At 35.8% G+C, this 17,797-nt stretch overlaps 1 long non-coding RNA gene across 1 annotated transcript in view; it reads left to right on the top strand.

Moving 5' to 3' along the window:
• Positions 1–9,348: 9,348 nt before the first annotated feature.
• LOC144224105 (uncharacterized) overlaps positions 9,349–17,797 on the top strand; it is a 323,964-nt gene continuing 315,515 nt past the window's right edge. The window contains exon 1 of the long non-coding RNA XR_013332910.1: positions 9,349–9,389. This is a non-coding gene — a long non-coding RNA (uncharacterized LOC144224105). The remainder of the gene's footprint in view (positions 9,390–17,797) is intronic.

The raw sequence follows: 17,797 nt of genomic DNA, 5'->3' as shown, positions 1-17,797 counted from the left end.
TCTTGGCTTTTTGCTTCAGCACATATTTTATTCCTAACTGGCGCTCTTGCTGACCAGCAAAGATTCAGGCCTACCACCGGGCATTTTGCGGCAAACTCACAGGGAAGAGAAACAGAGAGACAACACAATCCATAAACTTCGATAGCTTTCTTCACATTTCCATCCTAGCAGCTATTGCCCTTTGTAAGCTCCATGCTGATAAAAGCTCTCCTCAGATCCTTTTCAGAACTTTACATCCCCATTGAGTTTTCCTCAATTGCATGAGCTCAATTTCAATTTAAAAAAAAACAAACTGTTTTTCAATTTACTCTTCCATGAAACTCATAGTGTTCTGCCTACCTGATTGAACTCTCTGATAGAATGACAAAATAAAGTGCAGGTTTGTTACAATTTGGAGACCTGCTATTGGATTTCACACATTGAGTGTCTGTAGAGAGTAAGCAGAAGAGTAAGTTGTGCCAGTTAGAGCCAACTATCTCAAATATCAACTGTCTCAAAATAGTGAATTCAGGTTTTATAATTCAATGAGATCCTAAAAAAAAAAAAAAAAAATCCAATCAGATTAGCTGGGAGTTTCTACAAGACCCAATTTCTGAGATATTCAAGGATCCCTGATATTCATCAATAAACTAACATGTAGACCTGAATATGATGGACCTAATGCTGATTTGGTGGTTATTCTTGACTGATCAGTGGAGTGGCTAGGTCCAATTCTGGTCCATCCATCAGGCTGCTACAGTAGTCAAGGTGGGCACCATTGTCTCAGGCTGGTCTGAGAGTTTGCTTCTAAAGCATGCCAGCAAACTATTTTTCATATATATTTTTAGCTTCGTGGGTCATATAATTTCTTTTGTTACTACTCAACTCTGCCAGTGTAGCATAGAAAATTGTCATAGACCTAACCTAAACTGATGGTCTTGGTCAGAACTGGCTTATGCAGTCCACTGTCTAGAGGATCATTGTAGAAGTACAAGCTTTTTAGTCTTAAAGCCAACATTATAAATTTTTATGAGTTTCAACTATCTAATGATAATCAAACACATGCAAAATGTAGAGACCAAATAAATAAATAAATGTAGAAAATGAAAAATAAGCCACTCTTTATTCTATAACTTGTTTTTTAAAATAAATTAATTTTAATTTTTATTTGTTTAATTTAAATCCAAGTTAGTTAACATACACTGTAATAATGATTTATGTACATATAACACCCAGTGCTTATCCCATCAAGTGTCCTCTTTAAACCCCTGACCCATTTAGCTCATTCCCCTACCCAAACCCCCACCAGCAACCCTTGTTCTCTATATTTAAGAATCTTTTATGGTTTGTCTCCTTCTCTATTTTATTTTATTTTGCTTCCCTTCCCTATGTTCATTGTTTTATTTCTTAAATTTCACATATGAGTGAAATCATATGATATTTCTCTTTCTCTGAGTGACTTATTTCACTTACCCTCTGATTCCATCCACATTGTTGCAAATGGCAAGATTTCATTCTGTTTGATCTCTGAGTAATACTCCATTTTATATATATATATATAAATACCACATCTTCTTTATCCATTCATCAGTCGATGGGCATTTGGGCTCTTTCCAGACTTTGGCTCTTGTCTATAGTGGTACAATAAACATTGGGGAGCTTATGCCCCTTCAGATCATCACTTCTGTATCCTGTGGATAAATACCTGGTATTGGTGCAATTGGTGGGTCATAGGGTAGTTCTATTTTAAATTTTTTAAGGAACCTCCATACTGTTTTCCAGAGCGGCTGCACTAATTTAAATTCTCATCAGCAGTGTAAAAGGGTTCCTGATTCTCCTCATCCTTGCCAACATCTGTTGTTTCCTGAATTGTTAATTTTAGCCATCCTGACAGGTGTGAGGTGGTATCTTATTGTAGTTTGATTGGTATTTCCCTGATGATGAGTGATGTTGAGTATTTTTTTCATATGTTTGTTAGCCATCTGGATGTGTTCTTTGGAAAAAGTGCCTATTCCTATCTTTTGCCTGTTCCATCACTTATTTGTTTTCTGGGTGTTGAATTTCATAAGTTCTTTATAGATTTTGGATACTAGCCCTTTACCTGATATGCCATTTGCAAATATCTTTTCCATTCAGTCAGTTGCCTTTTACTTTTGCTAATTTTTTGTTTGTTGTGCATAAGCTTTTTGTCTTGTTGAGGTCCCAATAGTTAATTTTTATTGTGTCCCTTGCCTTCAGAAATATGTCAAGTAAGAAGTTGCTGTAGCCGAGGTCAAACAGGTCATTGCCTGTTTTCTCCTCCAGGATTTTGATGACTTCCGTCTTATCTTTATGTCTTGCATCCATTTTGAGTTTATTTTTGTTTATGGCGTAAGAAACTGGTCCTGGTTCATTCTTCTGCATGTTGCTGTCCAGTTTTATCAACATAATTTGCAGAAGAGACCATCCTTTTTCAATTGGATATTCTTTTCTGGTTTGTCAAAGATTAGTTGGCCATATATTTGTGGGTCCATTTCTAGGTTTTCTATTGTGTTCCATTGATCTATGTGTCTGTTTTTGTGTCAGTACCATACTGTCTTGATGATTACACCTCTGTAATATAGCTTGACGTCTGGAATTGTGATGCCTCCAGCTTTTCTTTTTCTTCTTTTTTTAGGAGTGTTTTGGGTATTCAGGGTCTTTTCTGGTTCCATACAAAATTTAGGATTGTTTTTTCTGACTCTGTGAATGATGCTGCTGTTATTTTGAAAAGGAATACATTGAATATGTAGATTGCTTTGGGTAGTATTGACATTTTAAAAATATTTGTTCTTCCAATCCACGAGCATAGAAGTTTTTTCCATTTCTTTGCGTCTTCTTCAATTTCTGTCCTAAGCTTTCTATAATTTTCAATGTATAGATTTTTCACCTCTTTGGTTAGGTTTATTTCTAGGCATTTTATGGTTTTTGGTTCAGTTGTAAATGGGATTGATTCCTCAATTTCTCTTTCTGTTGTTTCATTTTTGGTGTACAGAAATGCAACCGATTCCTGTACATTAATTTTATATCCTATGACTTTGCTGAATGCATGTCTCATTTCTAGCAATTTTCTTGTGGAGATTTTTGGGTTTTCCACATGGAGTATCATGTCGTCTGTGAAGAGTGAAAGTTTGACTTCCTCCTTGCTGATTTGGATGTCTTTTTATTTATTTGTGTTTTCTGATTGATGAGGCTAGGACTTCCAATGCTGTATTGAATAACAGTGGTAAGAGTGGACATCTTTGTCATGTTCCTGACCTTAGGGGGAAAGTTCTCAATTTTTCACCATTGAGGATGGTATTAGCTCTGGGTACATGGCATTTCATGATCTTAAGGTATGATCCTTCTAATCTTAATTTCCTGAGGGTTTATCAAGAAAGGATGCTATATTTTTTCAAATCCTTTTTCTGCCTCTGTTGAGAGGATCATATGGTTCCTATCCTTTACTAATATGATGTATCACATTGATTGATTTGTGTATATTGAACCAGCCCTGCATCCCAGGAATAAATCCCACTTGATCATGGTGAATAATCATTTTAAAGTATTGTAGGAGCCAGTTTGCTAGCATATTGTTGAGAATTTTAGCATTCGTGTTAACAGGAAAATTGATCTGTAGTTATTTTTAGTGGAGTCTTTGGTTTTAAAATAAAGATAGTGCTGGCCTCATAGAATGAGTTTAGAAGATTCCCTTCTATTTCTTTTTTTTGGAACAGCTTCAAAAGAATAGGTGTTAACTCTCCTTTAAGTGTTTGGTAGAATTCCCTGGAAAGCCAGCCAACTGGCCCTGGATTCTGGTTCCTTGGGAGATTTTTGATTACTGATTCAATTTCTTTAGTGGTTATGGGTCTCTTCAAATTTTCAATGTCTTTGTGTTTCAATTTTGGTAGTTTATAAGATTCTACGAACTTATCCATTTCTTCCAGATTGCCCAATTTGTTGGCGTATATTGCTCTTAATATTCTCTTATAATTGTTTGTATTTCTGTAGTGTTGGTTGTGACCTCACCTCCTCCATTTGGTTTTTATTTTTTCAGGTCTTTTCTTTTTTCTTTTTGTTAAGTCTGGCTAGAGGTTTATGAAATTTTGTTAATTCTTTCAAAGAACCAGCTCATGTTTTATGTTCTGTCTGTTTGTTTTATTTCAACAGCATTGATTTATGGTGTAATATTTATTATCTCCCTTCCTCTGCTGTTTTTGGACTTTATTTACTTTTCTTTTTCCTGCTTTTTTAGATGTAAGGTTAGTTTGTGTATTTGAAAATTTTATTTTCTTTAGGAAGGGCTGGATCTCACAGACTATGAGATGATGACCTGAGCCGAAGTTGGATGCTCAACCAACTGAGTCACCCAGGCACCCCTTCTTCTATTTTGAATGACAGTCTTTCTAGATAAAGAAATCTTGACTGCATATTTCTCCAATTCAGCACGTTGAATATATCCTGCCACTCCTTTTTGTCCTGGCAAGTTTCTGTGATAGGACTGCTGCAAACCTGACCTGTCTTCCCTTATAGGATAAGAACTTTTATTTTCCCCCTTGCTGCTTTCATAATTTTTTCCTTTTCTGTGTATTTTGTGAATTTGACTATGATATGCCTTGGTGATGGTCCATTTTTGTTGAATATAATGGTAGTTTTCTGTGCTTCTTGGATTTTGATGTCTCTGTCCTTCCCCAGAAGAGGAAAGCTTTCCACTATAATTTGCTCTTATAAACCTATCCCTTTTCTCTCTCTTCATATTCTGGGACTTCAGTGATTTGGGTGTTATTCCTTTTTAATAAACCATGAGTTCTCTAAGTCTTGTACTATAAACTTTTGCCTTTGTTTCCCTCTTTTTTTTTCTGTTTCATTATTCTCCATAATTTGATCTTCTATATCGCTGATTCACTGCTTTACTTCATGCATTCTTGCCATCGTGGTATCCATTCAAGATTGTATCTTGGTTATAGTATTTTTTAATTTTGGCCAGACTAGGGTTTATGCCCTTTAATTCCACAGAAAGGGATTCTCTGGTGTAATCGATGCTTTTTGAACCCCAGCTGGTATTCTTATTTTCATGATTCTAAATTCTAGTTCAGACATCAGCTTATATCTCTATTATTAAGTCCCTGGCTGTCATTTCTTCCTGTTTTTTCTTTTGGGGTGAATTTCTTCATTTGGTCACTTTGGAAGAAGAAAACAATTAAAATTAAAAATATGAACACAAAACAAAAAATCATATAAAGGAAACTAGGTCCTAGGGGTGTTTGGCCTGCTTGTTGAAAGAACTTGATAGAATAGAGAAAAAAAGAAAAGGAAAAGAAAGAAAAAAAGGTAAGAAAAACTTTTAAAATTTTATATAATAAACTAGAATAAAATAAAATAAAATAAAAATAAAAAAATTAAAAACAAGAAACAAAGTGAAAAGAAACAAAAATAATTTGTTTTTGTATCCAAGAAAGAGGAAGAAATAAAAAAAGAAAACATAAAACAACTTAAGCTAAAACAGAAGCAAAAGAAACAAATAAATAACCAGTAAACTGAAGTTATATCCAGTTTCCCCTATAAACTAAAATTATGAAGCACTCTACAGTTCCTAGACTAAGCAGGTGGAATGACTTGTGCTCGTCTTTTGGGGGATGTGCTTGAAAGGCGCAGTTGGGTGGAGCATAGTGTAATGGCTATGTTCTTCACTAGGTGGAGCTGCTTAGCATACTGGAGTGGATCAGTGTGCATGTCTGTGTGTGTGTAGTGGGCAGCAGAGGTGGAAATGGCTTCACCCAGCTCCCCAGTTTCAGGCACGGGAACTTTATGCTCTCATGGGACTGTGATCAAGCACCCCTCCTTTTGTCTCTGGCCTCTGTCCGCTCCTTGCCTCTAGCCTGCCTGTTTCCAAACTGTCTGCCTGCCAGATACACCTTCCTCTAGGAACAAAAATATATATTCTTTCAGCTGTTGATTTTTTTAAGACTATAGGTTAGAGCAGTTTAAGGTTCACAGCAAAATTGAGGGGAAGGTACAGAGATGCTTCATAAACCTCCTTCCCCCACATATACATCACCACCCCCTCTATCCGTATTTTCCACCAGGGTGGTACATGATAAGCCTGCACTGCCACATCATTGTCACCCAATGATGACCATAGTTTACATTATGGTTCACTCTTGGTGCTATACCACTGACTTGTAAAATTTGAATTTGTTTAACTCATTTGAGATCCTGGTTTGCTGTTTACTATGTTTAATATTATGAACCTCTTTATCAGCCTTTTGTCTAAGCTTTTTAAATGTTGAATGAGGGGTGCCTGGGTGGCTCAGTCAGTTAAGCATCTGACTTCGGCTCAGGTCATGATCTCATGGTTAGTGGGTTCGAGCCCCACGTCGGGCTCTGTGCTGACAGCCAGGTCAGAGCCTGGAGCCTGTTTCACATTCTGTGTCTCCCTCTCTCTCTCTGACCCTCCCTTGCTCACGCTGTCTCTCTCTCTCTGTCTCTCTCTCTGAGAAATAAAACATTAAAAAAAAATTAAATAATGAATAACATCGGATGCCTCCTGTTATTATGTTTATTCCTATATAACTTGACTACAAAAGACAATGTTTTGGATTTAAAATCGACTTTAAAGATTAAGTAGTCTAAATTGGTACATAATTTAAGAATCCCTTTTATATAACATAACTTTAAGGTATAGCTATCAAGGCTTAATTTTTAATTCTTTAAAGATAAACAATTCATTGGTTTTTTCTATGAGTGAAAGATGGAGACAGGGAGCTTTATATTTGTCTGAGCTTTCTTTTTCTATGTCTGTTCTTTGGAATAATGTAATATTAATCTTATCCTATTTACACAATTATCTATCATCTGTCTATCATATCATCTTTTTTTATGTTAATTTATTTTGAGAGAGAGAGAGTGAGTGAGAGATGGAGGGACAGAGAGAGAGGACAAAGAGAGAGAATCTTAAGCAGACTCTGCACTGTCAGGATTTATAAGATCATCACCTGAGTGGAAATAAGAGTTGGAAGCTTAACTGATTGAGCCACCCAGGTTTCCCACATCATATTTGGATCTATGCATCCATCTATTATAATTCTTATGACAACAGATATTTCCTTAATGATTTTTACCATCCTGCCACTTCCTTTCCTTTGATATTTTAGATCTTTGGAAATGAGCACTTATAATCCCTTATCTATGTGAGAAAACCTCTTTTCCTGAATGCTTTGAATGGATATTCTTTAGAGAAAGGTATTTAAAACACAAGTAAGCCCTCTAAAATATAAAAAGAATATTAGTGTCATTTCTAGTAATTTCATAGGTCATCTGTGTCTTCTGTAAGAACATGATTTACTTCTTAATATTATTCTTTTCCTAAACCTTTCTACTTGTTTATGTCTGATCCCCTTGCAAGGTCTGTAATCTTGACAAAGATACCTGATTATAAAACTTAGCCTAACAAGCTAAGAAGTGGGGAGAGGAACAACAACAACCACAAAATAAAAAAAGTAGCTAAGAAGTGGGATGCTTGGCTGGCTCAGCTGGTACAGCATGTGACTTTTGGTGTCAGGGTGGTAAATTCAAGGCCATGTTGGGAATAGAGGTTACTTAAAAAATAAAAATTAAAATAATAACAACAACACTTTTTTAAAAAAGAAGAAATTAACCTAACAAATTGTTTTACACCTTTGATCAGGTATCACAGACAAGGAATTGCAGGAAAATTTCTTGGCTGCAATTTTTTTTAAACTAGCCCAGAGGATTCATGACTCCCCCCCGCCCCCCACGTTGCCAAAGTCCTTGTTCTTCTGTTAAATTCAGCCTTTTATTCTTTATAATAATTGCCTTGTCTTGTTTGTACTTAAATGCCACACCCATGATTTAATCTTTTAATGCAATAATTTCTAAAATTTTAAGGATTGCTGGAAAGTTGTTGGAATCACATGAATAAGCTGCAATCACTTAGAAGTAATATATATGTTGGGACACCTGGTCGGCTCAGTCAGTTAAACATCTGACTTTGGCTCAGATCATGATCTCACAGTTCAGGAGTCCAAGCCCTACATCAGCCTCTCTGCTGACAGCTCAGAGTTCAGAATCAGCTTTGGATTCTTGGTTATCTTCTCTCTCTGCCCTTCCCCGACTCATGCTCTGTCTGCCTGTCTGTCTCTCTCCCCCCAAATAAATACATAACTAAATAAATAAACACTTTTTTTTTAAAAGAAGTTATATATATTATACCTTAGGGACTAAATGCTTGTGTCTCCCAAACCATTCCCTGCACCCCTGTCCCACCATGTGATTAAATCAAGCAGTGGGGCTTTTGTTAGATAATTAGGATTGGATGAAATTAAGAAAGTAGAGCCCTAATGAATGGGATTAGTGCCCTTATACAATTCAGGAGAGCGCTTGCTTTCTCTCTTTGCTCCCTACTACCTGAGAATATAAGTAGGCAGTCTGCAACCTAAAGAGGGTTCTCACAGAATCTAACCACACTGCTCACCTAATCTCAGACTTCTAACCTTCTTTAATAAGTTAATGTATCTTGTTTATAAACCATCCAATTTATATTTTGATATAGCAGCCTGAGTTAATCAAGAAAGTATCCTAGACAATATCAGATTTCCTGTGCTTTATAATGTTCATAATCTTGCATCTATTTGCAATTTGGTAGGTTATAGTAAACTTTTATAATAAGCAATTTCTGAAGACCCAATGGATGTGAGATTAATGAAAATTGGTGTCCCTGGTAAAGTATATAGACCATAAGCAATGTATGTTTTTGTCCTTTTTGTATTTTTATTTTATGCAAAAACATCGATGCATTGCTGTTATCAGTGCCAATCACAAATAAGTGAGTGTGTTTTCCTTTTTTATTCTGTGTCTTCATTTATAGATGTAAATGCTTATTTAGAATTTATTGAATGATAGCATATTTTTAGATATGTATCAGTTATCAGGCAAAAGGTTAAAACTATATGGTTTTTTAAAAACTATTCCTAGTTAAATTTATTTCTATTGGATCATTGTTTACTTTTGCATTTTTATATTAAATTGGTCTTGATCCATTTTGATTTTTAAAAATTTTCAAAGTATCCCTGAAATAATTTAAGCTAATACTCAGAAATGCTGCCTTAAAACATCAGCTTGCTGGAGAAAAACTTCATTCCTGGCAGAGCTTCTTGAATGCAAACAATAGTTCAGGAAATATCTTCTACCCTCCAACATATTGCTGAAGGATGTCCACCTGCCAAACAGTGAAATGAAGTAACATATCTTGGCAAACTTTGAAAGGAGAAAAAGCTTCAAAAATTTGTAAATGTATTTTATTATTTGAAGATACTTGGCACCTGTCATTTTGTTTCATTTCTTTTTTTTGTAGAAAAGAAGAAGTTCCTTCCATGTTTGACAGCTTTCTCAAGGTCAGTGGAGTGATTTTTTTTTAAAGTAGAATTTCAGTTATTTTGATTTCCAAAGGAAAACAAATCAAGCTTTGCTCAGTGTGTATGCTCAGAGATGTGTGTCAGGTCTACTATCTGGCCCCACTTCTCAGGAATCCTTAACTCTACTGGCCCTCAACATGGTTTACCAATGACAGTGGTACCAGTGAACAGAACTGAGGTAAAAGAAATTGATTACGTCTTACAATCAGTAGAAAATTGCTCCAGTTACAACTTCAGTAAAGTATAGATCAAGGTATTTGAACTGAGATCAAATCTTAATATCAGGGCAAGACCTCTACACAATGGTCTGGTCTGGAAAGTTATGCAAAAATTTCTAGGATGAGGACTAACTTGTGGATCTTTGAATGTTTGAGGTACTAAGGTGGGAGGAAACCATAATTCATGAGCTATTTTCAAACAAGAGAAGTATAAGAATATGCAAATTAGTATATATGAATGCAAAAGAATGCCATATGATGTGAAATTCTGAAATGTGATTTTATGGTTTGACCATAATTAAAGTGTGTGTGTGTGTGTGTGTGTACACAAAAAATATGCACACAAAGTATGTCTTTAAATGTATTACTGTAAAATAAGAATGCCACTAGCCTATATTTGGCATTTACATTTTTATTAGTCTTTGGTTATGATGAAATTAGGTTAATAAACTTTGTTCCATAGCTTCTGGAGTGACATATTTGTAACATTGTAGAATCAGAAGTAAACTGAGAATGATGAATATTCATTTTCAGCTATTTTTCACTATTTCAGTAACAAATATAATTTTCCACAGAGTGGGTTATTACTGAAGTTCATACGCTAAAAATTTATTAAGTACTGAATAATAACACCTATCTGGTACTTTTGACATGTATGAGTGCCTTCAGTGACCTCAAGATACAATCTGAAATGGTCAAAACATGATAAAAAATTATAAGACTAAAATGCAGAGACAGATACAAGTAAAGCAGCAACCTTAAAATGATATTATTTGGTTTGCTACCTCTATTGTCTAGCCTGATTGGTTCCTCTGTGATAATTATTTCTTATTGTTTCTTGAATGATTATTACTGCAAACATCATAAAATGATAAATAACCCTAGAAATTCCCAATAGTAGAAGCAGACATAGTAAACATGGAATTGTTTTAAAAGTCTTTGATTAAAGACTTACTAGGTATTGTGTGGAAACCAGCTCAGATCAGATTAGCAGATACAATTATGATGATATTTTTACAAACTACATATTTGACAATTTCAGGTTGTAGCTTGAAAGCAACCGTTGTGGAAGTTTTTACACCATAGAAATTGGCAAATGTTAAAATATCAGGCCTTTATTTTTTCTTAACTTCTTTGAATGTTGGCTATTAAATATTTTCCAGCTTATTAACGGATCAGTGTAAAAAAATATTGACATTCTGTAGAATCAGATAAATATGTGTTTTATTTATTGCTACATATGGAGTAAGGATATAAAGTTGCTTTCATTTAAATATGTAAAGATGTCTATTAAAAGAGAAATCATGAAACTAACTGGTCTAAAAGTACTGTGTCAATAATGAGATTCTTTTCAAGTACTGCTTAAAATTTCATCATGGCAAGGTAAGTTATATTTTAAGAAAATGAATGTAAATAAGTGTGAATTAGTTCCTTCATAAAAGTCTTTTTGGGGAAAACAAGTCATCAAACCTCAGTTTAATTTCCTTAACTTAAACGTTATTTAATGAAAGTGTAGTCTTTTTAAGTGTACATGTTTTTTATGAGATACTCTATCAGAATTATAGGTGAATAAAGTCTTTAATGATATAAACTGCAGTGCTAAAAGGATAAAAAGTGAATTGAAAGTTAGGATAAGTCAGTTTTGGGAAACAAGTTAAAATAAAACAACCTACATTATGCTTACTTCTGTGAATATTTTATCATTTATATTATTTAAAAGGCCGTGATTATTCCGTTTCAATTTTAATTCGTCAAATGTTTCCCTTTAAAACTTTGCTATTTTGTTATTAAAACAATCTTCTAATGTTTAATTAGAGAAGTAGGGTTTCTAATTATTTCTACTTAAATTTTATGTTTCAATCTAAACACATGTTTTCTGATTAAATTAAGCATCTATCTTCAGTGATATGTAGGTCATATGCAACTTGCCTGTTTTAAGCCTATGACCTAATAAATTCTTTATACTTTGTCCAAGAGTTTTGAATCCTTCTAAATAGGCTTTTTAAAAAAATGTTGCAACTAGCAGTGTGGTTCTGTATACATGACTATTCCATACCTGTATTGAATTAAGAAATCATTTTAAAAGATTTAAATAAGCACTGCATACAGAACAATATTGAGTTGTTTTAATATTTTACTTGTAATTTAGACAAACTTAAGATTCTACCCTACTAGAAAAAAAAAAAAAAAAAAGAATAGACACAAGCCACAAAATCCATGGAATGAAGAAGTCTCCCACTGACTGGGAAGAGGTTGGGATAAATCTGCGGAGGGTAGTGATGTTCTCCATTGAAAGTGGTGTATTTTAAAGTACAAAACATCAGTACATCTCTCACCGTGGGACTAGAACAGTTCCGCAATAGCATGAGCCCTTTCAAAATTGTAGGATTTAAATAAGGTGGACAATGAATATGTCTTTTGGATAAAGTCCTACATTTCCTAAATCTTCAAAAAAACTGTTATGAAGTCTCTCCTAGAAATGGGTTGTCTTAGAGTTCAGAGGAGAGAGCATTAGCCTAACAGCTTTGGAGCAAAGATTAGAGAGAATGAATGGAAGGACAGTAATTAAGAAGCAACAGTAATTAGCTGCTTTCTTGATTTGCTTAGAATTTGTGATCTAAAGGTCCATTTTCACATATATTCATTATTGTTGCTTTCTGAATGCTATCTTAATAACATATTTATTTTAGAAAATGTGAGCTACAGTTGGGCAGAGTTTTAATAAGCCCAGATAAGAAACGTGTGATGTTGAATTCCTCTGCAGCATCCTTGCCTAATTTCCCCTCCACATTTGCTCTCTTTTCCTGGCCTCAGAGTTCATTCCCTCCTAGCTCTGCCCTATAAATTAGAAGCACTTTTAGCTGAAGCTGCCCTTCAAAGATTATTCTACACTAGCCAGCCTTATCTATAGGGAGGGGAAGGGAGTGGCCTGGAGCATTAATATGTTTTTCAAAGGGCTCTCAGAGCACTGAGACCATAATGAGAGAGAGTCTGGTCAAAAGTGCTCCAATTAACTGTTACAGACTTTCCCCAGGAACAGCTTCTTTCCTTGGGGAATTTAGTACTGTTTGGTAACTTTATTCTTGGGGCTAACACAGTATTTTTCCCCCCTGACATGACAGAAGAGAGTAAATCCAAAGAAAGATATTCATTCCTGTCTTGTCAGGATTCAGAAACTCACTGCCGACACAAGTCAGTTTGTGCTCAGGAGGCTTTCTTCGTAAAAGATCCTAAGAAAAGTGAAAGCTCATGCTTCTCTGTCAGCCCCAAGGGTTCCAGTCCTTACTCTGACTTAGCCGACTTCTGTGATCAAGAGACCCCTCAGTGAGAGGGGCTGTGGTTATATTTATTCACAATTGACCATTCTTCTCCTACTGACTTTAAAATATTAAAACATACATAGAATTTCTCACACACACACACACACACGCACACGCATGCACACGCGCACTTGCTCCTAGAATTCATTATATTTCCACATGACTTAGTGAATTTCCACCAACATGGTTATAAATGATTTTAAAATGAAGTTTGAGTATGTGACCATACCTTTTCATTTTCCTAGAATTGCTAGTTGCAAGGAAGCCTAATTTTGATCAAGTACTTCACCCTCTCCTTTTCTTCAGGCAACTGGAGACTACTTATCTTATAAATAGCTAATTGTATTTATCTGAAGATACAACTGAAGTGAAATATAGACTATCTTCTTAACTTTATGTAATGGTATTAATAGAAATTGCAAACCACATTTGATTCTTAATTATAAAATTTGATAGTATCCTTAGAAAACCAAAAAATTAAAACAGTAAAATATTCAGATAAGAAATATCAGAATTTCAGTAATATGCAGAGCATTAAAAACATGCTTAAAATATCATAATTCATAATGCAATGTTTTTAGAATATATTTTAGGGGTGCCCGGGTAGCTTAGTTGGTTAAGTGTCTGACTTCGGCTCAGGTCATGATCTCACAGTTTGTGGTTCGAGCCCTGCGTCAGGCTCTGTGCTGACATCCCAGAGCCTGGAGCCTGCTTCAGATTCTGTGTCTCCCTGTCTCTACCCCTCTCCCACTCCTTCTCTGCCTCTCTAAAAATAAAATAAATACATAAAAATATTTAAAAAATACATTTTAAGCTAAAGGTTAAAATATCTGAAATGTAATCCTGTTTTTATTTTTTGTTTTTTTTTTAAATGTTTATTTATTTATTTTGAGAGAGAGAGAGCGCGCGCACAAGCAGGGCACAGGGAGAGACAGGGAGAGAGAATCCCAAGCAGGCTCTGCACTGACAACCCAGACTCAGGGCTTGTACCCACGAATGCTGTGAGATCATGACCTGAGCCAAAATCCAGAATTGAATGCTTAACCAACTGAGCCACCCAGGTGCCCCACAAGTTCAGTCTTTATTGGCTAATATAAAGTGGAAGAGTGGGAATTAGGACATTCGAAAGGAAGAAGCAGGGTCACTCTAGATTTTCTAAGGCTTTCAGAAAGAGGGGACTTCGTGGGTGGAGACAGCCTAATTTCTTATCTGGATATTTAGCTAGTAGCTGTATCACACAGCAGGCAGTATTCTTATTCAGGATGGATGTCTTTGAAGCTGATACCTGGCAATCAAATGCATAATGTCAGGCACCTACACTATATTGAGTGCTGTTTCCTAGGGACAGCTTTTCTACTCCATATGAGTTGACACTGGGCTGACATAGAAGGCTGAAATTTTCAAGGTGATTTCATTACTCGCCTATTTTTTACTTACCTGAAATGACCAGAGCAGTTCAGGGCTGGTCAGACATCTCTTTCTCTTTTTCCACATGGCCTCCCTATGTGGCTAGCTTGAGCTTTCACACAGCATGATGGTCTCACAGTTTCTCACATGCTACCTCCAGAGCACCAAGGTGGACACTACCAAGCATTTTTAATGCTTATTCGTAAAAGTCCCAGAATGTACTTCCTTTTAATTCTTTTGGTCCTAGTAGTCACAAGGTGACTCAGATTCAAAAGGAGATGAAATAGACTTCACCTCTTGATTAGACAACATCAGGGTAACATTGCAAAAGAGCACATGGAATGGGGGTTGTTGCATCATTTTAGGACACGTCGTCCACCAAACTCCTTAAGATAGATTTCCATGAGAGATGACAATTCATTCTAGCATAACCAAGAGTTAAATATAATAAATATGCTAAACAGAGAAATATGAATCACTGATAAAACTTGCATTGTTTGGGGGAAAGTCAGAGTACAGGATGGAGTTTATCATTAATATTTCTCTAAGTTCCAGGGGCGCTTAGGTGGCTCACTTGGTTAAGCATACAATTTCATCTCCGGTCATGATCTCACAGTTTATGCGTTCAAGCCCCATGTCGAGCTCTATGCTGACGGCTGGGAGCCTGGAGCTTGCTTCAATTTCTGTGACTCTTGCTCTCTCTGCGCCTCCCCTGCTTATGCTTTGTCTCTCTCTGCCTTGCAAAAATAAACATTTAAAAAATTATTAAAAAAGATTTCTCTAAGTTCCATATCCCTCTCTTCTTAGAGTCATATTTATATTGTGGATTAACAGGGTAAAATATAAGTGAAATTATTTTAATAGTACTGCTTCATTAAAAATCCTGTAAGACAAAAAAAATAAAAAAACAAAAACACAAAAAAAACAAAAAAACCCATAAGGCATACCATCACAAGCAGTACTGCTTTGGTATTCTTGTGGAAAAAATATTGAGACTGAAGTGGAAGATAGTATTTTCTCTCCTAGTGCAACTTCTACAATTCACCCATGCCTGATAGCACAGCTCCCACTTATGCAAAACTGAGACTCTGACTGATAGCTGGTAGAAATGGATAATTNAAAAAAAAAAAAAAAAAAAAACAAAAACACAAAAAAAACAAAAAAACCCATAAGGCATACCATCACAAGCAGTACTGCTTTGGTATTCTTGTGGAAAAAATATTGAGACTGAAGTGGAAGATAGTATTTTCTCTCCTAGTGCAACTTCTACAATTCACCCATGCCTGATAGCACAGCTCCCACTTATGCAAAACTGAGACTCTGACTGATAGCTGGTAGAAATGGATAATTTAGTGGGCATGGTGAATGGCACTCAGCATCCACAAATCTTTCTACTATGATATAATTTTCTATACTACATGGGTTAGATTACATTTCCCAGAATCTGGGAAATATCCAGAGATATTAAAATGAGTTAGGTATAACTATAAACAATTCTGTAAGGCAGAATGAGGCAAGGCTATCTTGCTGTACTTTTTTTTTCCTCTCTGCTCATTTGCAGGCATTGAAGATATTAGGGGTTTTTACACCAGTTTTCCAGGGTGCTATCACTGGCTTTGCTGATGTTGAAAGTCTTTGAGTTGGTGCAGACAGTGTTCATCTGATCTGTGGCTCATCCCTACACATCATGTAATTGAAATCAGGAGTCCCAGGGCCAGGGATAGTTTCCCGATTCCTACTTTCTTGGATAGGTTTAGTCTAGAATCCACCCATGTAGTTCTTCTGATAATGTTGGTAATATCTGATCCTTTGATAATAAATTATTTTCGGCTTGAAACAGTTGAAATGGTTTTTCCTTCCTGTAGTCACATTCTGCCTAGGACAGCCAGTGCCATATGCGTCAGTGGGGAAGTGGAATCTCTTACCTGGAGACTCAGTACTGTGCAAGAATGGTCTGCATGGCACCCAGCATGGTCAGCTGTCCTTGTGAAGTGAAACAGAACTAGTCGAGGAAAGCCACTGGGGTTTTGTAGGGTAGCTGCCCAGACTTCATCTTAAGCACTTCGGAGATGATTCAGAGACTTTAACAATTTTAGGTGACTACAAAAGAGTACACAACTGTCAGTTGTATAAAGTTCTGGCTTTCTTGAATAAGTGACTTTGGATTAATTTCTGTCTGAGAAGTAGGTGGGAAGGGTTGGCATTTAGGCCCAGTTCAACATATTTTTTTAATAACTTAATGAAGTGTTGATGTACAATTTGTATATATTTAGAATATACACCTCAGTAGATTTTCATGTAAGTATTATACATTGAAACAATCACCTACATCCAAACAATGAATATATCCATCATCCATAGCGGTTTTCTCATGACCTTTAGAAACTCTCCCTCACGTCTTCCTCATGTCCTTCTCTGTTCTCACCCCTCTATTCCACCTCTAGCATCAGCACCAGCAACAACTGATCTGCTGTCACTTTAGATTCGTTTGCAGTTTTTAAGAGAGACAGAGTGAGAGCACATGAAGTGGGAAGGGGCAGAGAGAGAGAGAAGGGGACAGAGGATCCCAGGCAGGCTCTGCACTGACAGCAGGGAGCCTGATAGGAGCTCAAACTTATGAGCCATCAGATCATGGCCTGAATCTAAGTCAGACACCATGGACTGAGCCACCCTGGTGCCTCTGCAACTTATAGAATTTATAGACTTAGTATCATACAGTATTGCCTTTTCTTTTCCTCTGCTTCTTCCACTTGGAATAATTAATTTGAAATTTATCCTTGTTGATTGTCTATATTAATAGTTCAATTATTTTTATTGATGGGTAGTATTCCACTGTGTGGATGTACTACAGTATATTTATTCGTTCATTGGTTGACAACAATTTGGGTTACTTCCAGTATGAAGCTATTATAAATAAAACTGCTAGGAATATTCAAGTACGCATACTTATATGTATATCCTTTTACTTATCTTGGATACTTATCTAAAAGTGAAATAGTTAGATAATATAATAGTTATTTGCATTCCCATTCACAGCTTGGGTTTTACCAAATTATATCCCCACTAAATATTTTACTTTTTAAAAATATATAAAGTGAAATCCAACTAATACTGATCTAACATATTTGTCATTTATGTGCTCATACATGTATTTGGTACACATACATCTTTATAATTAATATGTATGAAAATTTGTATACATTTTACCAATACGGTGTACAGCTTAGGATGTTTGTTTTCATGTCAATAAAAAAAAAAAAAAAAGATTATTGGGATGCCAGGGAGCCTGGTCAGTTAAGCATCTGAATCTTGACTTCGACTCTGGTCATGATCTCACAGTCGTTAGATGGAGTCCCTGTGTTGTGCTCAGCATTGGGCATGGAGCCTGCTTGGGATTCATTCTCTCTCCCTCTCCCTCTCCCTCTCCCTCTCCCTCTTCCTC

Source organism: Crocuta crocuta, unplaced genomic scaffold (assembly GCF_008692635.1).
Source record: "Crocuta crocuta isolate KB4526 unplaced genomic scaffold, BGI_CrCroc_1.0 scaffold12, whole genome shotgun sequence".
NCBI lineage: Eukaryota > Metazoa > Chordata > Mammalia > Carnivora > Hyaenidae > Crocuta > Crocuta crocuta.
The sequence above is the reverse complement of the archived record's forward strand: the minus strand, read 5'-3'. Positions and strand labels throughout refer to the sequence as shown.